This window comes from Camelus dromedarius, chromosome X (genome assembly GCF_036321535.1).
Source record: "Camelus dromedarius isolate mCamDro1 chromosome X, mCamDro1.pat, whole genome shotgun sequence".
Lineage (NCBI taxonomy): Eukaryota > Metazoa > Chordata > Mammalia > Artiodactyla > Camelidae > Camelus > Camelus dromedarius.
The window spans coordinates 109,545,540-109,570,239 of NC_087472.1; the positions used below are offsets into that span (position 1 = coordinate 109,545,540).

A 24,700-nucleotide genomic window follows, 5' to 3' on the forward strand; every position below is an offset into this window, starting at 1 on the left:
AGCTTCTTCCAAAAGAAATATTGAAAGGTCTTCTCTAAACAGCAAAGATGTAAGAATCTATAAAAAAGAGAAAATCACAAGTGGAAAGTAGTAATCCAGTATACAGATTAAAAAAACCCAAAAATTTTGGGGAAAGCAGTGGTGACTACAATGAAGTAAAAGGATAAACATCAAGATATAAGAGGATATCAAAATCATAAAATGTGGGGGAGAAGAGTAAGAAAATGTTTTTTTTTTTTCAGAATGTGTTTGAGTCTATAATGACCACCAGTCTAAAGCAAAGAGATATAGTAATTGGTTAACACACCTGAAAAAGAGGGTAACCACAAATCACAACATACAACAGATTCACAAAAACCAAAAAGAAGAGAATACAACCATAGTAGAAAAGAAAATCAACAAACCACAAAAGGAAGAATGGACAGAAAAAGAAAGGAACAAAGAAGAAATACAAAATCAACTGGAAACCAAGGTTTAAAATGGCAATAAATACCTATCTATCAATAATTACCTTAAATGTCAAAGTACTAAATGCTCCAATCAAAAGACAGAGTGGCAGATTGGATAACAAAACAAGAGCCCACAATATGCTGCCTTCAAGAGACTCACTTCAGGGCAAAGGAGGCACACATATTGAAAGTGAAGAAATGGAAAAAAATACTTCATGAAGATGGAAATGACAAGAAAGTAGGGGTAGCAATATTCTTATCTGACAAAATAGACTTTAAAACAAAGGCCATAAAGAAAGATAAAGAAGGACACTAAGTAAATGATAAAAAGATCAATGTAAGAAGAGGATATTACACTTGCTAACATATATGCACCCCATAAAGGAGCATGTAAATCCATAAAGCAAATACAAACAGACATAAAGGCAGACACTGACAGAAATGTGATAATAGTAGGAGACTTTTAACACCCTACTCACATCAATGGACAGATCTTCCAGACAAAAAATAAGACAACAAAGATTCTAAATAATCTAACAGAATGGTTAGATTTAATTAACATTTTCAGGATATTTCATCTAAAAAACCCAGAATACACACTGTTTTCAAGTGCACAGGAAACATTCTCTAGGCTTGACCACATATTCAGTCATAAAACAAACTTCAAAAATTTTAAGAGGATAAAATTATTTCAAGCATCTTTTCTGACCACAATGGCATGAAACTAGAAATCCATTCACAGAAAGTTAAGTGGGGGAAAAAAAAAAAGTTACATGGAAACTGAACAACATGCTACTAAGAAACCAATGGATCATCAATGAAAACAAAGAGGAAATTAAAAAATACTTTCAGACAAACGACAATAAAAACACAGCCACACAAAATCTACAGGATGCAGTGTAGGAAAAGCAGTCCTAAGAGGGAAATTCACAGTGATACAGGTCTTCCTCAAAAACCAGGTCTCAAATGAACAACCTAACCTATCGCCTAAAAGCATTAGAAAAAAGAATAACAGCAAAATCTAAAGTCAGCAGAAGGAAAAAATAATAAAGATCAGAAAGGAAATAAATAAAACAGAGATTAAAAAACAATAGAAAAAAAAAATCAATAGAACCAAGAGCTGGTCCTCTGAAAGGGTAAACAACATCCACAAACCTCTGGCCAGGTTCACCAAGAGGGAAAGAGAGGACCCAAATAAACAAAATAAGAAGTGAAAGAGGAGAAATAACAACTGATACCATGGAAATACAAAAAACCGTAAGAGAATACTGTGAACAATTATATACCAACAAATTGGACAACCTAGAAGAAGCAGACAAGTTTTGAGAAACATACAGTCCATCAAGACTGAATCAAGAAGATAATTTGAACAGACTGATCACTGGTGCTGAAACAGAATCTGTAATAATAATAATAATAAAAACTCCCTGCAAACAAAAGTCCAGAATTAAATGGCTTCACTGAGGAATTCTACAAAACATGTAAAAGAAGAACTTATACCAATCCTTCTCAAACTTTTCCCAAAAAATGAAGAGGAGGGAACACCCCCAAAGCCATTCTATGCCACCATCACTCTGATACCAAAACCAAAGACACTACAAAAAAAAAAAATCTGTATCTATATCTATATCTATATCTATCAATCAATCCAACAATACATAAAAAAAATCATACACCATAATCAAGTGAGATTCATCCCAGGGTCACAAGGATGGTTCAACATATGCAAATCAATCAATGTGATGTTCTACATTAACAACAAAAAAAGTCAAAAATCACATAGTTATTTCAATAGATGCAGAGAAAGCCTTTGATAAAATGTAACATCCATTCATGATCAAAATTCTCACCAAAATGGGTACAGAGGGAATATGTCTCAACATAATAAAAGCTATGTATGACAAAGCCACAGCCAACATAATACTCAATGGTGAAGAGCTGAAAGGCTTCCTGCTAAATTCAGAAACAAGACAAGGATGCTCTCTGTCACCACTTCTATTCAACATAGTATTAGAAGCCCTAGGCACAGAAATCAGACAAGAGGAAAATAAAGTAGAAGAGATCCAAATTGGAAGATAAGAGGTACAGTTGTCATTATATACAGATGGCATGATACTATATATAGAAAATTCTAAAGACTCCACACAAAAATTCCTAGAACTGATAAACCAATTCAGCAAGGTAGCAGGATACAAGATTAACAAGCAGAAATCTGTTGCATTTCTTTACAATGACAGTGAAATATTAGAAAATGAAAGTTAAAAAACAATCTCTTTTAAAATCACATCAAAAAAAAAAATAATAAAATACTAGGAATAAACCTAACCAAGGAGGTGAAAGACAATATATGCTGAGAACTATAAAACAGTGATAAAGGAAACTGAAGATGACTCAAAGAAATGGAAAGATATCTCATGTTCATGGAATGGAAGCATATTATTAAAATGGCCATGCTACCCAAATAAATCTACAAATTTAATGTGATCACCCTCAATTATCTCCATCACATTAACACAGAACCAGAACAAGTAATCCCAAAATTTATGTGAAACCATAAAAGGCCCAGAATTGCTAAAGTAATCCTGAGGAAGAACAACAAAGCTGGAGACATAACCTCCCAGACTTCAGACAATCCTACAGAGTTACAGTAATCAAAGCAGTGTGGTACTGGCACCAAAACAGACATATGGATCAATGGAACAGAACAGGGAGTCCAGAAATAAACCTGCAGACCTATGGTCAATTAATCTTATACAAAGGAGGCAAGAATATACGATGGAGAAAAGACACTCTCTTCAGCAGTGGTGTTGGGAAAGCTGGACAGCCGCATATAAATCAATGAAGTCAGAACACTTCCTCACACGATACAAATAAACTGCATATGGCTTAAAGATTTAAATAGAAGACAGGATACCATAAAGCTCCTAGATGAGAACATAGAGAAAACATTTTTGGACATAAATTGTACCAGTGTTTTCTCAGGTCAGTCTCCCAAGGCGATAAAAGTGAAAGCAAAAATAAACAAATGGCACCTGATGAAATTTATAAGCTTTTACACAGCAAAGGAAACCAAAAACAAAATGAAAAGACAACCTATGGTCTGGGAGAAAACATGTGCAAACAATGCAACCAACAAGGGCTTAATTTTCAAAATACACAAACAGCTCATACAACTCAATAGCAAAAAAACGAACAACCCCCTCTCCTCAAATGGTCAGAAGACCTAAACAGACATTTCTCCAAAGAAGACATATCAAGGTCAACAGGCACATGAAAAGACACTAAACATCACTAATTACTAGAGAATTGCAAATCCAAACTACACTGAGGTATCGCCTCACACCAGTCAGAATGGCCATCTTTCAAAAATCCATAAATGACAAATGCTGGAGAGGCTGTGGAGAAAAGGGAACCCTCCTACATTGCTGGTGGGAATGCAGTTTGGTGCAGCCACTGTGGAAAATAGTATGGAGATTCCTCAAAAGACTAGGAATAGACTTGCCATATGACCCAGCAATCCTACTGCTAGGTATATATCTGGGGAAAACTCTAATTCAAAAAGATACATGCACCCCAATGTTCACAGCAGCACTATTTACAATAGTTAAGACATGGAAGAAACCTAAGTGTGCACTGACAGATGACTGGATAAAGAAGTTGTGGTATATTATACAATGGAATACTACTGAGCAATAAAGAATAAAATAATGCCATCTGCTGCAACACGGATGGACCTGGAGATCGTCATTCTAAATGAAGGCAGTCAGAGGAGATGGAAAGAGCATTTTTCAATCAAAAGATTGTAATTGTTTCAACTATTAGGTGTTTTGTGGGGAAAAAAATAAACAGCAATCAGTAATCAGAATTTGTTAAATTCTTGGAATACACTATTCCATTTCTTACTTATTTTACAGAATTTCCCATCCAAGTCTATTCTGGGATTCCCAATGCTATGCTGGTTCTAAGAGCTGAACACTGGAAACAACAGAAATGTCATGGTTAAATAATACATGAGGACGTAACCATAAAATGGTGTGATTTTCCAGCTATGAAACAGAAGGAATCGCTAAAGACAAGGAAGGAGGGTGAGCAAAACATCTGAAGTAAAAATACTCTCAACAACAGTCCACATTTCAGGGGACAGGCAGGAGAGAGACACGGAGAGGGAAGCATCTTGACTTTTCAGTTTCCATCTTTTTACCATTTTGAACTTTCTTACAACGTGTGTGCTACAATGTTTCCAGGTTTCTTTTTAATCCATAATATATTATGACTTTTCCTTCTGTGTTAACCATTTTAGGAGATTCTTCTTTTAAACTGCACTAGAGACGTTTTCCCCCAGACATGTACAATTGTGTCAAGGGCAAGCATGAAAAGAATTTAAGGTAATGTTCAAATATTTAATCCAAGACTAATGGTTGTGGTCAGGACAAAAGGGGAGGGGGAGAGACAGCAAAAAAGAGACTGATGCATGTGAGTTGAGGGGAAAATCACTCATGGAGGCATTGAGACTTCAAACTGGGTGGAATTCCAGGAGAAAAACGTAGTTACCAAATGAAAACATCTAAAAAAGTGGTGTATCTTTCGTAAGGTTGTGTGAGGGAAGAGACAAAGAGCACTTTTCTAATAGGATTAAAACGGCCTGAGAGGGTTTTATCAATTGCCCCTAATTTTACCAGCCTGGGACCTGCCATTCAACTTGCCCTAACGCCCACAGGCACCTCTGAAGTCAGTCAACACAGACACGCACCCTCCCACCCCCGACCCTGACCCCAGCATCAGTACAACCAGGTGCGCAAGCCACGGTCCCCAGGAGGAACAGGTTTTCCTCTCACACACACGGCTGAAATGCCACATCCTTAAGAGACCTGCAGCCCTGCTCTCCCAAACATGCTTCAGTCCCAAGTTCTCAGTACAGGCGTCCAATGACAGCCGTCTCACCAAGTAGAATTACAAGAGCTTAAAGCAGCAGCATTTGCTAGAACATGGACGGAAAATCAAACCCAGATGAGGTCACCAGGAAGTTTAAATTAGGACGATTCCCTAATAATTTGTTCTCATGCGGCCCCAGGCTGTGTGTGAAACTGAAAATAAAGAATACAAGATCAAGTCGCCCCCGGGCTCGGTTTAACTGCATCCTCTGTTATGTTCCAATTCCTAAACTGTTGTTAGCAAATTAGGTAATGCGTCTGTGTCTGTCAGCGGAGGACTTGGTCACAGTCAACGCCCTCATGAGGAAGGTCATCTAGTGATGAGGGCCTCTTACCAGACAGCAGAGGCGTGTAAAGCTCCCCTGGCTCGGCGAATGCCTCGAGGAATTTTAAAGCCATCTCTCCAATAAGGAACATCAAATACTTCAACAGACAATGGGTTTTTCCCTCTCATTTACTGAGGCAGATAAATCACCTTGAAAGGAACCGGGCCTGGTTACCTCATTATTTCTAACAGGTTTGCAGAGAGGGAAAAACCGCAGCCTTCCAAACAGACACTTCCTCCACTTCTGCACGAGAAGGAAGGGGCACAATTCAGAGATCCCGCGTCCTGGGCCTTGAGGGCTACTGGTGTCAAAGTCTGTGTTCCCTTCACGACTGATGCCCCTGGCGGGACGGGGTGGACTCACTGGGTGTCAAGCAAACCTTTCAATTTCTTTCCTTGCGCATGCTAGGAAATGCAGACAACAGAATGAACGCAGGGGTACGGCTTAAACAGCCACAACCTTTCTTTCTTTTTCTTTTTCTTTTTTTTTTTTCCGGTATTTGATTGAATGTAGTTTTGAACAACAAATACTGACACTGCACTCACAGGAGTAAAAACAACTCTCTAGATCAGTGATTCTCAAAATGCAGCACCAGTATCACCTGGGGACCTTCCGCAAATGGAAATTATTGTGCCCCATGGAGACTGACCTACGGAATCAGGAATTCGGGGTGGGGCCCGGCTCTCCCCGTCAGCAGAGCCTCTACGTGGGTCTGGTGTGCAGTGAGGGGTCGGAGCCGCCGCCCCGCGTGCTAACCAGGATTGGCAGCATTCTTTGAACAAGAACCCTCCACTGTAGTGTATCTGCAGTGACAGACAGGACCACGTTGGTATTCATATGGCCTAGTTAACTCATTTTCTCTTAGAAAAACTTCTGTTTTCCAATCACGGTTAACGGACCGATTGACTCAGAAGTGGAGATACGCTTGCGGTTACCTAGTAATACCAACGTGCGAGAGTCTACACAACCTTCTCTGCTTTGGAGGCTTGTCTGAAAAACTCACAAAATGGGTCCTCAGCTAAAAAGGCTGGCACTGCCTCGGGAAAATAGCGCGTGGTCCCTGTTGATGGGGGCACACGGCACGTAAGCCATGCTAAATGCTGGGCATCAATCACGTACACCTCAAAAGGCCTGTGACACGGGTCCTCATGTTATCTGCCTCAGACACAGAACAACCCAGCTTCCAAGAGGTTGACTGTCTCACCCTGGGCACAAGGCCGGCAAATCCGGTCTCAGACGCCGGGCTGTAAAGGCCACGCCTTTCCCCTCATTCATGAGCAGAACGACCGTCATGCTCTTCCTAGTTACAGGTGACAATTCTTTTTAACCTCCCTTGAACTGTTTAGCCAAAAACAGGCTTTACTGTCCATATTCCGATTGAAAGCTGTGAAGCTAAACCCCTCTGGCCAGAATCACAACCCAGCACCGTGGCAGTCATCCAGGGTCCGATTATGTGTGGGAAGAGGGACTGTCAGCTAGGACAGAGGACCTGGGGGGTGACAACAGACTGGGAGAGCGGCCTCCCTCGAGTGCAATCGGGACAATATTTCTAGACCCACATCACCCACCTTTCACTCTTCTAAGCACGGTTCCGCCCCAAAAGTGGTTCCGGTTAGAGGTGGTGTCCACTCTAAGATGTCACTTTTCATAAATCGTCAGCCAGCACCTTCGTCTCCAGGACCTACCAGTAAAAAGAGAGACATTACATGTATTGTGGAAGGATGAAAAGGCACTCAAGAATTATAATAGTTAATAAAGAATTAAATGGGTTCAAAAGGTGGAATGCAAGATCCTTGTAGACACACTGAATTCCACGGTTGACATTAAAACTTTTCGAGAGTTTGTATTTAAACTATATAGTATAAAGGAACAGAGGTTATGTTTCAGCTAGCATGTGTCTGCGTGCACGTGTGTGTGTGTGTGTATTTTGTGCAAGAGGAGATCCAGCCAAAACATACATCCCCAGGAATAGTGGGCTTTTGTGTCTCGGTGTTCGCGGTATGCTAAAAGAAGCTTGAGTCCCTGCTTTCAACTTCATCTGCATGGATTTTATTTTTCTGGATTTAACAGCAATCCCTACGGCCTGGGAAGGGTTTCCTGGCGAGGTGGGTCGGGGCCGTCTGTATGTTTCACCTGGACTGTTCCACCCTCACCTCACGCAGTCTACCCCCCTGCCCTGAGGTCAGAGTAAACCTATTAAAATGTAAGTCAGATCTTATTCCCTCTCTGCTCAGATCCTCCCAGTGACTTCTAGCTAGTTCAGTGGGAACAGAGGAGCCCCCAGCCCCGCCCGGTCTGGCCCTCCACACCCCACCTTGTTCTCGCCACCATCCTGACTTGCCTACTTCCTGGAAAACTTCACATCGCTCAGCCCCCACTTCCCTAACCTTCAGGACCCTCTAACCAGCCTGCTTCTATTTCTACAGCTCTCCTCACTACCAGATACACCACATCTTCATTTGTCCGTTTCTGCCCCCACAATGAAGTATCTAGGACCCCGGACTTGCTGGGGAGCATGGTGAACAGGGCCATGCCCTTCCCAGGCTCTCAGTCAGTATCTGTGCCACGAGTGAACAGCCAGCGAGACACAGACCAGCAAGGAGGGAACCTCAGTAGACAAACCACACAAATCCCACCCATGTGGTCCCCCCCAGAACGGTGGCCCACAGACTCCAGCGTGTATCTCCCTGGAGCTGGTTCTCATGAGGAGCAGATTAAACACCTCCCGCCTATTCATCCCCGGCAGGAGGGACACAGCCCTTCCCCGAAGGGCTGGCCCATGTCCAACAGCAAACACACCTGCCATCTTAACTTCCGGTCCCAGGTTCTAGTTTCCATAACTGCCTCCCCTCCTCCTTCCTGGTCCTCAGATCTCTAGTAATACAACCTGCACGGCTGAGATGGAGGGGGCAAGGTGCCTTCATGAGACCTTCAACCTCTACTTCACATTCTGCAAAGTCTTTTCATCTTTCCTCCTCTGTGACTAGGTATGGCCTGTACTCACCGGCAGGAGCTAAGATGTTGAACTGTCACCAGGAATTTGAGAAAGAAATGTATTTCCCATGTTTTCTTTGGCATGGGTCACAGCAGAGTTTCAAGCAACTTTCTTTACATTACATGAATTACATGATTTCACAATTCTAAGAGGCTCTAAGTTTATCTAAAGAACGGTGTCCACAGACAATGAGAGAATAGCCAAGGGCAACGAGTGTGGGACTGAGAGTAAAGGCTGAAAAGGACATTTGAAGTGTGTACAGTTATGCACAGTCATGTGATTAAAACTCAGTGCCCTGAACAATGGACTTACTGCTAATTATTTTATTTCTGGTTTGAAAACAGATTGAGGAGCCAATCTGAAGTTCTGGCGACACATTCTCCTGCCCAGAACTACCAACCGGTTTAAGCAATTTCGATACAAAATTGATTTAAGGAGAGTGACGTAAGGATGTTTCGACCTCACTGAAGTATCCTGGGGGTGTCCTCTCACCTCTGTGAGTCTCACTGGCCTCATCTACAAGAGGAACCCTTGACTGGACTGGCTGTCGCTCCCTTGCGTACGTCCTTCCACTTTATTGTGCGTCCACCAAGCCCGGGGCCTCAGTGCAAGAACCACCCTGTCTACGGCAGTTTACACAAGTTTCAGAAGGTCTCCTGTGACCATGGGACAGGTACCCCTTTGCAGATCACTCCATCAGAAGGAAAAGCAAATTCTCAGCCAACAAGCCAGGACAGCTGCACACCCACGATGTCAGCTGTAAACTGCGTGGCAAAATGGGTCACACAACGACATTAAGCCATGGGCTTAACAACATTGTTAAACCCACGTTTTACCCATGGCGTATTGAACTTTTTGGATTTTGACTCCAGCATTTCAAACAGAAGGGTCCTCCTCCTGTACATTTCCTTCTGAAATCACTGATGGTCCCTGATGGTCACTGAATGTTCACCAGAGCCGCCTGCTGAAAACTTCACTGAGCTTTGCAACACCCGTCAGCTTCCGAGCTGCTCGGTGAGTCTTGCCAAAGCAAGCAGTGATTTAATACATCATTAACAAATGAAGTATTTTCCAAAACAGGGATTTCACTTCAGTGCTCTCTCAGAGTGGGGGTTTCCCTTTGCTAATACAAAATCATCCCACACAATGCAGCGTATGCCCCATGAGACACAGAAGGCCAGTCAGCTCCCTCAGCAACGCACTTTCAGATGCCAGCTTCCCTCTGCCCATAGTGGATGCTTCTCTCACCCACCAGCAGAGCCTTCTCTGCGAGGAAACCTGCCTGCACACCTCACTCTGACACTTAACTTTGTTGTTAACATGACAGAGGCTGTAATCACTTATCTAACTGATGACGAAAAAGAAAAACCTTTCGGTCAGAAGTTACCTTAAGGCTATGGTGATGAGGTAAAATTATGATATCTGAACACACGATGTCTCTGGGGATAATTTCTCCTATAAAACACACCCCTGCTCCTTTATGCACCTCAAAAGCTGTGGTTCTGTCTCGACGAAGGAAGAGTTTGCTCCTTCCTCACCTTGGGTGCATGTGGCAATACGCAGAGAAAGTTTCTGTTGTCAAAACGGGGCAATGGAAATGCTACTGGCATCTCGGGAGTAGCAGCTGAGGACGCTGCTTACCATCCTCTACTGGACTGGGCAGCCCCAGCACAGCAGGTTTATCCGGCCCCAAGCGTCACCAGTGCCCACGTTCTGAATGCCTCAGTAAAGGAGAGAAAGACAAAATTCGCCTTTCAGTAAAGCTTTTGGTGGCTTATTCCATCAGTATTTTTTTTTTTTTTTTTTTAGTATCTTGGATCTTCTCAATTATTTTATAATTTCGTATTTTTAGTAGTCAAGTTCGCATCTAACTAGCTCCAGCCCAAATCCCCAGGCCTGGTAGTGGGATGCCTGCTTTGCTGATGCTGATCAACACGCTGACACCGACGGTGAGTCCACTGCCGTGACTAAAGCTCTACTTCTAGGAAAATTAACACCTCCTGCTCCAGCACCGGTCGAAACGTCCCTTCCTTGTCTGAGTGAACTCATATCTACTGCACGGACTCATGGATGAGTGGCGATCCAACCACACATAAAGGAGCCAATGAAAGTGCACTCCTTTTATTTTTAAATCATTCTACTTTCTGCTAACGACAGGAAGTCACTTGGCTCGGACCTGAGCCTGAAACTCTAACGTCACTTGCTACGGTCCTCTAAAAATGCAAACGTAAGACAAGGTTATTTTTACTTGTTGAAGGAAGGAAGGAACACTTCCTCAGACTGCACTCTTAGGACATTTCTTTCTCTTCTGTTATTTGAGTGGGGTCATAATTCCTGAGGGAACAAGTCACGATACTGCTTTTTTGTTGAATGTCCGCTGCACTTCCTGAGAATTAGTAAACCGTACTGAAGGTTTCTTCCTGCTACGAAAGCAGCTCCTGTTCACTGACTGCATGAAATCAAGCTTAGGAAAAAATGAAAAAGACAAAATGGAATTTATTTCTACAAACTTCCAGCAATCAATTTGTTTTCCTGTTTCAAACCACTTTAACTTCTACCTACAAAAATCTGTTTTAATTAGTTTAATATGTGGGATAAAGAGAGAAATTTTAGTCAAATGTATAGACATACAGGGTGACCCTAAATAAAGAAGTGTTTTGTTTTTTGCTTATTTACTTTTTATTGAATAGGGTTGACTTACAATGTTGTGTTAAGTTTCTGGTATACAGCAAAGTGATTCTGTTATATATATAAATACATATATTCACTTTCGTATTATTTTCCACTATGATCTATTACAAGGCATTGAACAGCTCCCTGTGCTACACAGTAGGTCTTTGTTGTTTATCTGTTTTATATATAGTAGTTTGCATCTCCTAATCCCAAACTCCTAATTCATCCTTCCCTTTTGGTAACCATAAGTTTGCTTTCTTTGTCTGTGAGTCTGTTTCTGTTTTGTAAATAAATTCATTCGTATCTTTTTTTTTTTTTTTGAAGATTCCACATATAAGTGATATCATATGATATTTGTCCTTCTCTTTTTGACTTACTTTACTCAGTATGATAATCTCTAGGTCCACCCATGTTGCTGCAAATGGCACCCCAGTGTTCACAGCAGCATTATTTACAATAGCCAAAACACGGAAACAGCCTAAATGTCCATCAACAGGTGACTGGATAAAGAAGAGGTGGTATATTTATACAATGGAATACTACTCAGCCATAAAAACCAACAACATAATGCCATTTGCAGCAACATGGATGCTCCTGGAGAATGTCATTCTAAGTGAAGTAAGCCAGAAAGAGAAAGAAAAATACCATATAAGATCGCTCATATATGGAATCTAAACAAACAAAACCAACCAAACAAACAAACAAAAACAAAGCGTAAATACAGGACAGAAATAGACTCACAGACAGAGAATACAGACTTGTGGTTGCTGGTTGCCAGGGGGGCGGAGGGTGGGAAGGGATAGACTGGGATTTCAAAATTGTAGAATAGATAAACAAGATTATACTGTATAGCACAGGGAAATATACACAAAATGTTATGGCAGCTCACAGAAAAAAAAATGTGACAATGAGTGTGTATATGTCTATGTATGACTGAAAAATTGTGCTGAACACTGGAATTTGACACAACATGTAAAATGATTATAAATCAATAAAAAATGTTAAAAAATTTAAAAAAAGAAGTTGTGATATAGATGAATAGATAGACAGACACGATGGAATACTATTCAGCCATGAAAAAGAATGAAATAAAGACATATACTTTGGATCTTCAGTGTGATACCAGCTGACATAATTACACATGAAATGATTCGATGCCTGAAAATTTCTTCAACATAATGTTATGGGCACAGGATGGAGGTGTGGATGGGAAGGACCAACAAAGGGTCAGTGGTTTGGGGGCTGAGGAATAGGATCAGGGAGGCCTGTTACACAGTTCTGTCTGTTTTTGTATGTGCTCAAAATTCCCATAATGGAAATCTTTCTTAGAGTGTGCTTTAAGGACATACTTTCCACACTCATCTTTTAAATGAGGGAGCTAGACACAGCACCCTGTGTGCTTTTAAGATTATGTGGGCAGATTCTCAATAGAGTGAAATAAAAGTCCAGGCGTCCAGTTCCAACACCAGTTGTTGTCCAGTCCTGGTAAGACAGCCTCTGTCCTACCCTTTCTTAGCTTTTCTGTACAAAATACTCAGTCAACAGAGTCACTGCTTCCTTCCTATGATCAAGTTCAGAGAACGTCATTTGCCTACTTTAAAATCTTCCTTCTTTCCCACCCCTCACAGTAACAAGTTCCAACCTGCCTACTGAGATATTTCTATGTTTATTCTCCTGGTTGATAGGCAGTACTCATCAACAGTACAGATTTTAATTTTTCTTCTACTCCATCAGTCAGCAAACTATTGCTTACAGGACAAATCCTGGCTCACTAGCAGGTGTTTGTAAATAAAGTTTTATTGGCACACAGCCATACCCAATTGTTCATGTGCTGCCTATGGCTGCTTTTCTGCTAAAAGGGGCAGGCTGAGTAGTTCTGACAGAGAATGCAAACCCTAAAATGTCACTGTCCGGCCATTAACAACAACAACAACAACAACAACAAATTTGCCTCTTGTTTATCTTATAATAAACAAAATGTGGAATATTTTTTAATGTGACGCATATTTATGGTATTCAATTTTTGTTACACATTGAATATGCATAGTACTCAAAGAAGTTCTACCATCCCTTGATAAAATAACACAATTGCTAAGAAAACAAGAAATTTGGGCCTCAGGCAGAGGAAGGGAAATATCTTGATTTATTTTTTCCTTTTCTATACTTGAAGTCTTTTGTTTCCATTTATTCCACTTTAATATATTTTTTATGCCACTGAGCAACAGCTCATGATTTGGGCTTCATGTGATCAAAATATTTCCCTCTAAAAGAATCACTGTAAATGAAAGAAATAAGTGCCTAAACTCTGGAATTTTAGTGAGTTTAGCCTCTGTTTGAGAAAAAGGTGGCTCTACTGTTTGTAAATACGAGGGGCTGGGCTGGTTTTTCAAGCATTACGGGGAGTAGGGGCTTGGTGTGGAAGAAGTTCAAGAGAACTGATCATACTTTCTTAGCGGGAAAGAGATTATTCCCCAGTTAGGAAACAGTTTCTCTTCCTGCACATGGATTTCCATTTGACTGCACTACCTTTGAGAACTGCTGTTGATTCTTGGAGACACAGAGAGAGAGGGAGAGAGGGAGAGAGGCAGAGAGAGAGTGTGTGTGTGCTTGTGTGTGTGTGTCTATGTATGTGTGTGCTTGATCTTTTTGCTTTCTAATAATTACCCTCTTGAAGAAAGTAGACTGAGGAGGTAAATCCTCCCCTCACAGTGACAGAGCGACCTGGAGGGCCTTAACCACGGAGTATTTCAGCACGTACAGGAGCTGTCCTGTCCATTAGTGTGGCCACTAGCCACGTGCGGCCATTTACATTCAACTTAATTAGAAGGAAATAAGATGAGAAGTTCAGTTCTTGTGTCACACGAGCCACATGTCAAGTGCTCAACAGCCAGGGAGGCTAGTGGCTGCTCTACTGGACAGCACAGGCTTACAGGGCACCACCACCGTCGCAGAAAGTTCTACTGGACGGCGTGGTCCTGGACTGCTCTCAGGAGTAGGGGGCCACGCCTCTTCTGCTAACACTGGCAGAACCAAATGAACTCAAGATTCTGGAAAAGGCAATGCTCTGAGGGACCACAGTCCATGGACTGCAGTCCTAGAGGAATGAGGGGTAACCCAAGGTGGGGACGAGCTGGCGAGTAGGAGTGGTGTTGTCTTGACAGTGAGTTGAGGGTTGGGTCCCTGGAGGTGTGAGCACTGAGGCCTCCCCTGCCCCTCTTCTCCTCTCTCTCCATCTCCATCTCTCTAATCCCTTCTCTGTCTAGAGTTCCTACCTTTCATTTTCACATTCTCTCACTCTGTCTCTCTCTCCCCCTAATTGGAAGAAAAGCCTGGCAGTCTTCAGGATTCCTGTGCATGGTTAGGTCTGGAATATACCAAGAGATGATGCCACGGAAAACAGTTTTCTTCCTGTTCCTTTGGACAGTAATACTTAGCATCTCATCGTGGGGAAGGTTAATTGGTCTTCTGTCACTCAGTTTAGCTCTTCATATTCCTAACCATTCACTGAAGTCTCTTTCACAAACCATCACAGGGAAGCTAAGGCAGGAAGTGTGACGTTATTCACATCACCCCTCTGCTGAGGCCCGTGACGGCAGGGACAGAGCTGATAAAGAACACGGATACTGGAGCATTCAGCTGCACGAGGTATGTTTCAAGCATTAGGGCTTGGGAGGGCAGTTTTCTGTTGTAAGAAAGTTGCAAAGTTTATTTCAAAGTAAATGTATCCACTCAGCTTTTTGTTCTTTAGCTTCACTATGTATAAATGGAAGGAGAATCACCTGGTGCTAACTTTCAACTTTCCTATTTATATCCCATTTGTTTGCAAAACTTTTCATGAAAGTTACTCTTCCAGTAAGATCCTCACTTTATTTAAAAAAAAAATTTATTATAAATAACTTTAAAATAGAAAAGAAATGTTTCTAAAATTCTCATTGTAGGATACAACTTTCTTGGTAAAGAAGCATTTTATTCACCAAATATTTTTATGCTAAATTGTTAGCCATGAATGGATATTGAACTCATCAGTGAAGATGAATGAACAGAGGTCAATCAGCAGAATTGATTCTTAGTTACTGATCTGATTGCAGGATTACATGAATCACACATGAGTGAGTGTTCTTGTTTGTTCTAATACCATGAACAGCCCTTTGGGGAGAGCCGTGAGACTGGCTCATTTTTGGACTTTCTTCTCTTCGCCTGATGGACAGCCAATCGTAGCAGTCTGCATTTCTCTCGTTCTAACTGGGAAAGTTAGCTCTGGTCTGGTTTCTCCAGCGTGAGAGACAGGGCCTGAGAATGGCCTGACTTCTCCTCTGTCCCAGACAACTTCTCACGGGGAGGGGAGGACACGCCAAGCTGAGACGGGACACTGAGGGTAGAGGATCGGAAACGGAAGAGGTGTGCAAAGAAAGACACAAAGTTTCTGCTTTAATTCAAGAACATAACTGCGTTTTGTAAGCTATGGTGGGCATTATCAAATATCAGATTTCAGACGATTTCAGATGAGTCTGAGACACATTCACCCATGCTGTTGACCCCGCCTCACCTGTAAGGTTTCCTCTCCCACTGTGTCCCTAGACGTTTTAGCTTCAAATACCTGCAGTTCAGCAGTTCTTTTAAAAGAATCACTCCAGCTCCCTTGTCTATCGTTAAATTTTTTAAAAATGCATTTAATAACTATACTTAAAAAGCATGATCCTTAAAAAATATTTCTCTCTCGCTGTCCAGCATACCTGGTATCCACACACCAAGAACCCTGGAAAGATGTTCTCTGAACATCAGCACAGACTGTGTCCAAGGGTAAATGTGGGCAAGTCATTGCAATGTTTCATTTCTCCAGGACTTTAAAATCCATAGAACCACACAGTTATTTTCATAATTTACTTAAGTCGATATTTTGCTTGACTTTTTTCAATTGCACATTTTTATGTAGGGGAGAGCTTTGCACTTAAACCTTTAAAGTGGCACATCTTTTACTGTGGACCAGGGCCAGACTCCTAGAAACAGAATTATAAGGCAAACACAAGAATCCCTTTAAGGTGCAGGACACGTGTCGTGTGTTTTCCAGGCTGCGCCTTCCTCGTGACCCTCCTCTCTCGTTTCTTCAAGAGCTGCTGATATAACCTCTCTTCTAAAATAATAATGCTGTTTGCATCAAAGGACAAAACATGCAAACTATATGCTTCTTTCACACTCTGCTTTTAAAAAGGTCAGATGCAACCTGGCCACCAGGATCTGGAAAAACAGCGAACTGAGTAAAAGCATGATGCTTTCAGATGCTCTTTCCAAAGGCTGATGTTTGCATCTCAGCTGTGGTCCCCAAGCCCCACCTGCTTCATCACCCTTCCAAAAGATGGAAACATGCTGAGGTCATGCTGTTCTGAATCAAAACTATTGAAAATACACACCTACCGAACTGACAAATGATCCACCAAACGTTTCCTCTTAATGTATCATAAAACCAAAGTCCTACTCAAACAGTGTAGTAGTGTACCCTCTGCCCAAACCCCTACCTTGTTTTATGTAAAAAGCTAATCACAAAACATCCAGACAATAATTTTTGGTATTGTGCAAACAACAGCAATCCCTACAAAGAGTTTTTTAAATAAATCGTGTAAATGTTTGTAACTAATCAGAATAAATACAACTACTTTCCAATCAGTATATTTTCAATAAAACCCACATTTTATATTTAATTTATTTTTATAGTTATATATACACACACAACTTGTACATGGAGATATCTCAGAGGATCATATTGAAATGACCTATTTGTGAAGTGACAAATCAGTTACATTAACATGCCATTTTTTGGAGTCCAATAGTTGTCTCTAAACGTAGAGTTATGCTAACTTGCTATGAACTTCACTAAGAATTATATTCCAAACGACTTTAAATATTATTGGCATGTGTACATATTAAAGCCCAAACAGCCCCCCAAATTGACACGTTTCAGTATCACAAAGTGGCTATGAACCAGGAGATATCAGAGCACCAAATAGTTTCCAACACTAAAAAACCTCACGTGTCTATATCTGGACTTGCTGTCTAATATATAAACTAGTTAGAAATCCAGTAAGATTTGAATGAACAGCTTCCATCATGTTTTTTTTCTTTTTAATCTACAACCTTTACTGAGTCATCATGGTCACTGAGCACTGTACTCAGTGGAATCTCAAACTGGAAGGGCTTGGAGGTGGACATCTGAACACCTTAGGAAAAGTCTCACTTCATCAGGAGAGTTCCTAAGGTTTTCTCTTTCAGCCCACCCTTTCTTTCATCTTAGTCTTGTTTAAAAGATTTAAATCTTTTTAGACTGATGAGGATGGCGGTTCAAGCCAAGAAAGAGTGGGTGGGAATTCAAAGCCTTAAGCTGCAACTAGAATGCAAATGCTATTCTAACATAATTTGAACCTGATTGAACTGCCCAAATTTCAACCATCCTCGAGCAAAAACAGGAAGTCTGAACCTCAGCCAGAAAGAGATTCCCTGAATTCCAAGTGGAAATAGAGTTATTTCTCCCTTCCTTGAAGTTGTATTGGGCCCAAACGTGTAGCCTAGAAAATAATAATTAAATGTCATTTTTGGACCAACTGATGAGTTAGTTTTGAAGTACCTACTATAAAAAAAAAAAAAAAAAGAAGAAGAAAGGAAAAATTACTCTCCTGTAAAAAGACACAAAATCAAATTGTCTTTTGGCTCAAAATTTTCTTCACATTTTATTGAAGTCTCTCTTCTTTCTTGAAATAAAAATTTCTGTTGCTTTGGTTCCAGAAGAAAACACGAGTGTGCTCTCATCTTTGGCGCCACAGCAGACAGGAACGGCCACGCTACCAGGATTGCAGCCCCCCAAAATCGGCCCCTTGACTTTTGATTAAGAAATGAAGAAAATAACAGATAGAGCCCTGCTTTTCCTTCTTGAATACTGGACACAATTCTGACCGTTTTACTCAACTTCATTTTTGGTGCCAACGCCCTGCATTTCGAGTATAAAGCATACCAGATCGGCTATAATCCAAAAAGAAAAACCGTAACAAGCACTGATGGGAATGCAGAGAAATCAGAGCCCTCATACATGGCTGGTGGGAAGGAAAAATTGTGCAGCCACTTTGGACAATAGTGGCTGTACAATTTTTCCTTCCCACCAGCAATAGTTTGGCAGTTTCTCAGTAAGTTAAATCCAAACGTATCATGTCACCCAGCAATTCAACTCCTGAGTATCTACCCAAGAGAAATGAAAACATGTCTCTACAGCCTTGCATACCATTGTTCACAGTGGCATCATTTCTAGCAGCCAAACAAACAGAAATGACCCAAATGCCCATCACCTGACGAATGGATAAATAATACATGGTATATACCATGCATGGACCACTGCAGTAGGCTGGGTCCCACCGGTGATGGAAATCATATAGTAATAACTTAAGGGGGTAAAGAATTATAACCTGTGATGAACAGGTAACTAACTATAAGATATATGGTAATGATAGATGGTACACTTGGCCTCAGGGAGAGGGTCTAAGAAAGGACAAAGTAGAAAAGGGTTTAGCAACTTAATAAGAAAAGAACAAACAACTCAATCCAAAAACAAACAGAAAGACATAAACAAGCCATTCTCCAATGAAGACGTACAAATGGTCAATAGGCACATAAAAAAATGCTCAGTATCACTAATTATCAGAGAATTGCAAATCAAAACTACAATGAGGTATCACCTCTCACCAGTCAGAATGGCCATCACTAAAAAGTCCATGAACGATAGTGCTGGAGAGACTGTGGAGAAAAAGGAGCCCTCCTACACTGTTGGTAGGAATGGAGTTTGGTGCAGCCGTTATGGAAAACAGGATGGAGATTCCTCAAAAATCTAAAAATAGACTTACCATATGACCCAGCAATCCCACTGCTGGGCATATATCCAGAGGGACTGTTAACTCAAAAAGATACATGCACCCCAACGTTCATACCAGCACTATTTACAACAGCCAAGGGCTGGGCAGAGGCAGGGCACACCCAGAACGTGGATGAAGGAGCAGGTGATCAGCAACCAGCAGGTAAGGGTAAGCTGTGCACTGGTGTCCCCAGGGAAGGGCCCCGTGGGGAGCCTGCAGAGGGCTAAGTTGCGTGTGGACCTGGCCTCTGCGTTGAGAGGGCTGGAGAAAGACTATTGCCGGACCCGGGTGTCAGGGCTGCTGGGTGTGGAGTCCATGGCTGGGGCTGGCTCCCCCGAAGTGCTCACCACACTTCCGATTTCCCCACCCACCTGCCCCGGAAGTTGAGGGGCTTCCTCCTCCTGCAATGTCCTTCCAGCGACCTCTACCGAGAAAACCTTACTAGGTGCTCATATTCAATGGAGAGGTACTTACAGGGATTCCACAGTTTAGAACAGAACATGTATTGACAGGTGCACTGGGAGCTGAGAAGCAATGAACCGATGGGTAACAATAATTCCATCCAACGAGAGGAAGCAATGGAGGGGTGGTACTCCCCACAATACGGATGAAGTGCAAAAACATTAAGCTAGGTGAAAGAAGGCTGCCACCAAAAAAACATACAGCATGACCCCGTTTACATAAAATGTCCACAACAGGCCAATGCATAGAAACAGAGGTGAGTGTTTGCCAGAGGCTGCAGGGATGGAGATGGGGGAGTGAATGCTAAGGGGTACAGGGTTTCTTTTAGGGATGATGGAAATATTCTAAAATTAGATTATGATGAAGGATGCATAATGCTGTACATATTCTAAAAAAACTGAAATGCACACTTTACAGAGGTGAATTTAATGGTACGTAAATACATCTCAATAGCACTATTAAAGAAATACAACTATACAATTGAAAAAAAATCTTTGATGAGACCTAGCCTCATTTGGGTTAACCACGCTGTGTTCTGATTAACCCAAAGGGAGGGCTGGTAGCAACATGAAAAAAAATTTTAATTAGTGTCTGGAATCCTTTGTGAGTTACTCCTGGATAATTAAAATGATTTTAAGAATCATTGTTCACATGCTTGCAATGTGGCTAAATTCCAATTGTAATCCTGCTCAATCTTTCTTTTTTTTTCCTCTGCTGTTACCTCTTTTTAATAAATACATATTTACATTACACAAAGTTTTAGACTCCTCATATTGATTTGCATTAAGTTATCTTCATTTTGTGTGAATTCTTCCCTATAAGCTAATAATACACACTACAGATAGGAGAGCCCTGACCTTCTCACTTGCTTTGAGAGTGTCCACGAGGTAGGAGGGTTCGGCAAACGGAGAGATGAGAGTGACGAGGACGAGGTCTTGCCTCTAATCCACCCTTCACCACTTAGTTGTGAATTTAGTCTCTGCATTGAGTCCGGGTGACAGAAAACATGCTTTGTGTTTACTGACAGCTAGAAGGGGTCACTTCTGGGAAGAGAGGGGTTAGCTGTAACTGATAAAAACTAACGTACAGAAGAGGCTGCCTGATCCAATGCGACATTTCAACAAATCCAAGTCTAAGGGGACTCACATGTCCTGGCGTGAGCGGTCTACATTCTGCAACAGTGTGGCTGGACACCCGGGGAAAAAGGACAGGGACAGACAGACTGTAAATCACACCTGCTATATATTATCCAGTTTCCATATTTAATTCCTGGCATCAAACCTCTGTCTTGCCACACAGAACTGATGTAGGTCTGTTGCTAATTCCCATAATAGATTTCTTCATTTTGCAGAAGTAGCTTACTAGTGCGACCTATAACCATCTGAAGTCATTCTCTTTGGTTTTCTAATCACTGCAGAGACATCGACTGCTGATTTAATCAATAAAGAGCGGATCAGGAAGGGAGGTGAGACCGCACACAGCTCCAAAAGCCATTCACCAACTATGAGTCAAGCAGAGAGGAGGGTAACTAGTGCGCATTCCACGTGTGAGGCTGTCTCCCATGGAGCACACATGCGGGGGGCGAGTGCTGCTGAGGGACCAGCTCTGTCCTCGGTCAGAGCCACACCACGTCCAGAGCTCATCTACATCTTCCGGCCACAGTAGGGCCACTTTATTTCCTCTCTCTCTTCGTCTCTGGAGCCAACAAAAGTTCTTATTCATGGAAGTTTGCCAGAAAAAGAAAAATGATGAAGAAATTTGAATCTACATCTCCTCACCCATCAGTGGGGGAAGAACAGGAAGGTTCTTCTCCTTCTTTTAGGCAATCAGATGAGTGATACTGGAAAGTGAGCATGGACTCCTTGTCTCGAGTGCCCAGAGGTCGGCGCGGAGTAAGAAAAACTGAGATTTGAGAAAGACACAGAAAAAACAAACAAAACAAAAGAAAACAAAACAAATGAATAAAAGCTAGCCGTCTACAAAGAAGATGATGTGAGAACGCACCTGGCAACTCAGGAATTCCGGGTGTGACTGTGCTGACTTGAGCAGAAGGGAAGGACCACCAGGACCCTGCTCGGCTTTGTCACAGCAGAGGGCTGCTCATCATAAATTATGGAAATACCCAGAGTAGACTGAGAAGGAGGAGACATGTAATTTAGCTGTTATTTTGGCACCAGAAAATCAGTGCTTAGGAAAGTCGAGAGCGTTCACTTCCCTCCTTTCCGGGTCTAGCCAAAGGGACTCGGCACCGTTCTCTCAGGACTTCCCTGCCGTCCCCTCAACGCTTCGTGCGGCTGCAGAACTGGGTACTTTGGGGCTGCTGTCCTATCTGCTCCACAGATGCATGTCTTATTTATCAAGGCCCTTCTAAAAATTCCACTTTTTTACCCACTTGCACGTCTCAGGGTGGAAATTGCATGCACTGGCAGGGCTACGGTAGGAAGATACTTTGAAGCCGCTGGACCTCTTAAAAAGACCAGTTTTAAATAGAATCAGAAAAATGCAAATATGTCATCTCACTTGACCATAGTAATAGCATCAGATTTAACATTTTCAGTCCAGACCATCTGGGCTTGGTTCTCCTCTTCTGAAATTCTAGGGGAGCTATTTCGGTTGTGCTTGGGAAAGTTTTGCTTGAGTTACAAGTAGCATGAGAATCTAGCCTTGTTGCTGAAATAGAAACCCCCTCCCTCCCTCTCTTCCTCGCTCACTTTTTTTGCCCCCTCACTCTCCATTTGAGAAAAGCTGCTTTGGGAAGGAGGATTTGGGAGCTTAGACTCTATCTGAGAGACAAACATTTCACATGTCACCAGCTATCAAATTAGAGTGCAAACAAATGACAGTCACTTACAAATGAAGAAGACAGTCTATCTCCTCCGTGTTAGAAGAAACCTAGCTTTCCCCACTGTGACCTTTCTACGCTGTTCCTACTGTGTGCATCTTTGGGTAAGTTTACTCTGCTTCCTAAGCAAGCTCTGGACGACGACACACTGCACGGTGACAGACTCAGCAAACAAAAATAGTCTTTCTTTGCCTCCGTGTCACCACCTCCCTTGTCAGGCTGCGAGTCCATGGAAGCTGCTTCAATAGGTTGTGAGTCAGTGATTTTTAGAAACATGTTTTCTTTTAAAACGTGTTCAGATGCTGTTATAACGTCAACATAAGACTTCTGAAGAGAAAAATACCACTCACACTCTCTCCACCCTAACACATGCCTTCTTTTAATTAAAAAAAGTCCTATCTTGTCCACATAGGTGCAGACAGCACGGAGTACAAACTGAACCTTTTTTTTTTTTTTTAAAGGAATTCTTTTTACTTGATGTGGCCTCTTGCAGAACTGGAATTTTATTCAAATAAGACCCACCGAATCCAGTAACACACATTTAATACTCCCTAGAAAGACTCCTTACACAGACATCAGGAAAGAATAGAGTTCTGTATTCTGTCTTTTTAAGAAAGAAACAGCTATACGATGCTAGCAAGCAGTCTGTGTTAACACTGAAGCCCCGAGTAATGCTTTAGTGATCACAGTCCATTTCATATTATTTCCTTGTCACACAGAAGTGTGTATGGTTTTGAGGACATTTTCTATCATACTGAAAATTCGGGATGCTTCTCCTGTCAACAGAGAGATTCAAGAGGGCCACTGGCACATTAGTGACTTACAAGTGGGTCCCAGATCTTCTACTGGACAAATAACTGGGTCAGCACCAGCAAGAGTTATGCAGATGTTCCTAGCCTGCGGTGACCTTCAACTTGCCTCTCCTTTCATGGTAGGACACCAAGAGATGGAATTCACGACCTCTGCCTACACACCTCCTTTGTTACGTGGGTTACGGACAGGTGCTCACTCCTGACCCCATGTCACCTCTTCCCCACCTCATGTCTTGCTGTAAGTGTTCTGATTTCCCTCTGGGCAATGAACTCCGTCCCTAACCTTAACCACGTGGTTCAGGAGGCTTGAGCCCACTTCTGAATTCCAGGAGCAGAATTCAAACACCTACACAATCAGTGGTAGTGATACTAGCCACAATGACTAGTGCCAGAACGGTCAGGTTACCCAACCTGGGACACTGAGAGAAAATGAACGCCAAATGCATCTGCCGGCATGAGCTGTAAGGGATGTTTCACGTCCCCACGGCTGGCGTGAGGCCGTGAGGCTGGTGCTGGGCTCGTGACGCCCCAGCTAACACAGGGTAGACCCGGAGGCTCAGCAGCCACAGCTGCAGCCTTTGGTTTAAGCCAGCACTGGAAGAGGCTCAGCCACAGAGATGTGGCCTTGGTGACTTGGTTTGAGGAGCCCTCTTGATCGGGTCTGGCCTGTTGTGAGATCGACTGCTGGAATTTTTTTCCAATAATTTGCCTTTATTGCACAACTCAGTGACCACTAGTCTCATGTGTGTGCTGAACACTTGGAACGTGGCTCATCCAATAAAGAGGTACAATAAGTGTGAAATTCACCCTGGATTCCAGACTTAGCACAACAAATTCTTTAATACCAACTACACACTGAAATTATAATATTTTAGATATACTGAGGCAAAAAATGTACGATTAAAATTACTTTCACCTCTTTCTTCCAGAACATGTAAAACTGCATGAGTGGCTTACATGTGCAGCTTTCCGTGTATTTCCATTGGATAACAGTGGGTTAACCAATTTTGAATTGTCTTCATGATATGTAACATGAAGATTTTAACCTGCACTACAACTTACTTGCAAAAACTCAACTGGATTACACCAACCTTGACGTCCATACTTTGAACACCACTTCTGAGTTAGAGGTGATGTGAATACAAGCATCCTAGTTAGCGAAGTCTGAGGGCACATTAATGCTGCACATGGCTCTTTATTTTCTTGAGTTCTCTGGCCTAGATGCTTTACTGGTGAGGCCTCAGGAACGAGGCTTTATTGTCTCTCAAAAGTATAAAATTGCTTTATCTATTTCTTACTCCAAAAGTCACTGCAGTGGCCT

General features: G+C 42.0%; 1 long non-coding RNA gene across 2 annotated transcripts in view; it reads right to left on the bottom strand.

Annotated features, from left to right (window-relative positions):
• LOC135320091 (uncharacterized) overlaps positions 1 to 24,700 on the bottom strand; it is a 483,416-nt gene that overhangs the window by 172,789 nt on the left and 285,927 nt on the right. For both annotated transcript variants that reach the window (XR_010379267.1, XR_010379268.1), the window contains one exon: positions 7,275 to 7,387. This is a non-coding gene — a long non-coding RNA (uncharacterized LOC135320091). The remainder of the gene's footprint in view (positions 1 to 7,274; positions 7,388 to 24,700) is intronic.